The sequence below is a fragment of the Chrysochloris asiatica genome, unplaced genomic scaffold (genome assembly GCF_000296735.1).
Source record: "Chrysochloris asiatica unplaced genomic scaffold, ChrAsi1.0 scaffold00413, whole genome shotgun sequence".
Taxonomy (NCBI): domain Eukaryota; kingdom Metazoa; phylum Chordata; class Mammalia; order Afrosoricida; family Chrysochloridae; genus Chrysochloris; species Chrysochloris asiatica.
Window position 1 is genome coordinate 542,399 of NW_006408931.1, and position 4,684 is coordinate 547,082.

A 4,684-nucleotide genomic window follows, 5' to 3' on the forward strand; every position below is an offset into this window, starting at 1 on the left:
AAGTTCATATACAGAGAAATACCCACTTGGCAGATCAATCCAACATATCCATGCACACAGACCTAGCTACATGTCAGATGAGTCCAAAAACTCCATATACAGAGAGCTAGCTGCATGGCAGGGAAGTGCAACATTTCCATATACAGACTTCTAACTACAAGGCAGATGAGTCCAACTTCTCTATATACAGAGAGCTAGCTATGTGGCAGCGTAGTGCAACATGTTCATATACTGGATACTAGATACATGGCATATAAGTCCAACATGTCCATATATTGAGAGCTAGCTCCATGGCAGACAAGTCCAATATGTTCATATACAGAGAGCTACCTACTTGGCAGATCCATCCAACATATCCATGTACTGAGAGCTAGCTACATGGTAGATGATTCCAACATGTCTATATACTGAGATTTAGCTACATGGCAGATGAGTCCAATATGTTCATATACAGAGACATACCTACTTGGTAGATCAGTCCAACATAGCCATGTACTGATAGCTACCTACATTACATATGAGTCCAACGTGTCCATATACAGAAAGCTTGTTACATGACAGGGTAGTGCAACATTTCCATATACACAGTTCCAACTACAAGGCTGATGTGTTCAACTTGTCTATATACAGAGAGATAGCTACATGGCAGGGTAGTGTAACATTTCCATATACTGAGTTCTAGCTACAAGGCTGATGAGTTGAACTTGTCCATATACTGAGCGCTAGCTTCCTGACAGACATGTACAAAATGTCCATATATAGAGAGCTAGCTAAATTGCAGAGTAGAGCATAATTTCCATACACAGAGTTCAAGCTACATGGCAGATGAGTCCAACTTATCCATATACTGAGAGCTAGCTACATGGCACGGTAGTGCAACATCTCCATATACAGAGTTCCATATACAAGGCAGATGAGTGCAACTTGTCCATATACTGAGAGCTAGCTACATGTTAGACGAATCCAAAATGTCCATATACAAAGAACTAGCTAAATGGCAGAGTTGAGCATCATTTCCATATACAGAGTTCAAGCTACATGGCAGATGAGTCCAAACTGTCCATATACTGAGAGCTAGCTACATGGCAGAGTAGTGCAACATGCCCATATACAAGGTACTAGCTGCATGGCAGATGAGTCCAACTTTTCTATATATATACTGAGAGTTAGCTATATGTCAGATGAGTCCAAAATATACATATACTGAGAGCTAGCTAAATGGCAGAGTAGGGCATCATTTCCATATTCCGAGTTTAAGATACATGGCAGATGCGTCCAAAGTGTCCATATACTGCAAGCTAGCTACATGGCAGACAAGTACAATATGTTCATATACAGAGAAATACCTAGTTGGCAGATCACTCCAACATATCTATGCACAGAGTGGTAGCTACATGTCAGACGAGTCCAAAATGTCCATATACAAAGAGCTACTTACGTGGCAGAGTAGTTCAAAATGTCCATATACCAGGTACTAGATATATGGCATATAAGTCCAACATGTCCATATAATGAGAGCTAGCTACATGGCAGACAAGTCCAATATGTTCATATACAGAGAGCTAGATACATGGCAGGGTTGTGCAACATGTCCATATACACAGTTCTAAATACATGGCAGATGTTTCCAATGTGTTCATATACTGAGAGTTTGCTACATGGCAGAGTAGTCTAACATGTCCATATACAGGTACTAGCTACATGACAGATGAGTCCAAAATGACCATATACTGAGAGCTATCGATATGGCAGACAAGTCCTATATGTTCATATACAGAGAGCTACCTAATTGGCAGATCAGTCCAACATATCCCTGCATAGAGAGCTAGCTACATGTCAGATGAATCCAAAATGTCCCTATACAGAGAACTAGCTACATTGCAGGGTAGTCCATCATTTCCATAAACAGAGTTCTAGCTACATGGCAGATGAGTTCAACATGTCCATATAATGATAGTTAGTACATGCCAGACAAGTCCAATATGTTCATATAAAGAGACCTATCTACTTGGCAGATCAGTCCAACATATCTATGTACTCAGTGCTACCTACTTAGAAGATGAGTCCAACATGTCCATATACTGAGAGCTAGCTACATGTGAGACGAATGCAAAATATCCATGTATAGAGCTAGCTACATAGTAGAGTAGTGCATCATTTGCATATACAGAGTTTAAGCTACATGGCAGATGAGTCACTAGTGTTCATATACTGTGAGCTAGTTCATTGGCATAGTAGACCAACATGGCTATATATAGGGTAATAGCTACATGGCAGATGAGGTCAATATGTCCATGTACTGAGAGCTAGCTACATGGCAGAGAATTCAAATATGTTCGTGTAAAGTGATCTACCTACTTGGCAGATCACTCCAGCATATCCGTGTACAGAGAGCTAGCTATATGGCAGACAAATCCAAAATGTCCATATACAGAGAGCTAGCTACATGGCAGGGTAGTGCAACATTTCCATATACAGAGTTGTAGCTACAAGGCAGATGAGTCCAACTTGTCTATATATACAGAGCTAGCTAAATGGCAAAGTAGTGCAACATTTCCATATATAGTGTGCTAGCTTCATTGCAATTGTGTCCAAAGTGTCCTTATACTGAGAGCAAGGTACATGGCAGACAAGTCCAATATGTTCATATACACAGAGCTATCTACCTGGCAGATGAGTCCAAAATGTCCACATACAGAGAGCTTCCTACATATCAGGGTAGAGAAACATTTTCATATAGAGCGTTCTAGCAATAGGGCAGATAAGTCCAAATTGTTCATACCCTGAGCGCTAGCTACATGGCAGAGTAGTCCAACATGTCCATATACAGAGTTCCAGCTACATGGAAAATGTGTCTAACGTGTCCAAATACTGAGAGCTTCCTACAGGTCAGACATTTTCAGTATATTCATATACAGAGAGCTACCTACTTGGTAAATCAGTCCAACATATCCATGTACAGAGTGCTAGCTACATAGGAGAAGAGTCCAAAATGTTGATATACAGAGAGCTAGCTACATAGCATGGTACTGCAACATTTCCATATACAGTGTTCTAGCTACATGGCAGATGTGTCCAAAGTGTTCATATACTGAGAGTTAGCTACATAGCAGACAAGTCCAATTATTCTTATACAGAGAGTTACCTACTTGACAGATCAGTCCAACATATCCATGTACAGAGAGCTAGCTAAATGGCAGACAAGTCCAAAATATCCATATGCAGAGAGCTAGCTACATGTCAGACGAGTCCAAAATTTCCATATATCGATAGCTGGCTAAATAGCAGAGTAGTGCATCTTATCCATATACAGAGTTCTAGGTAAAAGGCAGATCAGTCCAACTTGTCTATATCCAGAAAGCTAGCTATATGTCAGAGTAGTACAAGATTTCCACATATAGAGTTCAAGATACATGGCAGATGTGTATAACGTCTCCATATACTGAGAGCTAGTTACAGGGTAGAGTAGTCCAACATGTCCATATACAGGGCACTAGCTACATGGCAGATGAGTCCAACATGTCCATATACTGAGAGCTAGCTACATGGCAAATAAGTTCAATATGTTCATATATAGAGAGCTACCTACTTGGGAGATAAGTCCAACCTAGCCATGAACAGAGAGCTTGCTACAAGGTAGACAAGTCCAAAATGTCCATATACAGAGAGCTACCTAGATGGCAGGGTAGTGCAATATTTCCATATACAGAGTTCTAGCTTCATGGCAGATGTGTCCATAATGTCCATATACTGAGCACTAGCTATATGTTAAATGAGTCTAAAATGTCCATGCACACAGAGCTAACTACATGGCAGAGTAGTGCATTATTTCCATATACAGAGTTTCAGCTGAATGGCAGATGATTCCCAAATGTTCATATACTGAGAGTTAGCTACATGGCAGAGTACTCCCACATGTCCATATGCAGAGGTCTAGCTACATGGTAGATGTGTCCAACATGTACATGTACTGAGAGCTAGCTACATGGCAGACAAGTCCGATATGTTCATGTACAGAGAGCTACCTATTTGGAACATCAGTCCAACATATCCATGCACAGAGAGCTAGCTAGATTGCATATGAGTACAAAATATCCATATATAGAGATCTAGCTACATAGCACGGTAATGCAACATTTCCACATACAGAGTTCTAGCTGCAAGGCAGATGAGTTCATGTGTCTATATACAGACAGCTAGCTACATGGCAGAGTAGTGAAACATTTCCATATACAGAGCTCTAACTACAAGGCAGATGTGTCCAACTTGTCCATATCCTTAGAGCTAGCTACATGGCAGACCAGTCCAATATGTTCATATTCAGAGAGCTAAGTATTTGGCTCATCAATCCAACATATCCATGCATAGAGAGCTAGCTACATTGCATATGAGTACAAACTATCCATATATAGAGAGCTAGCTACATGGCACGGTAATGCAACATTTCCACATACAGAGTTCTAGCTGCAAGGCAGATGAGTTCATGTGTCTATATACAGACAGCTAACTACATGGCAGAGTAGTGAAACATTTCCATATACAGAGCTCTAACTACATGGCAGATGTGTCCAACATGTCCATATCCTTAGAGCTAGCTACATGGCAGACCACTCCAATATGTTCATATTCAGAGAGCTACCTATTTGGCACATCAGTCCAACATATCCATACACAGAGAGCTAGC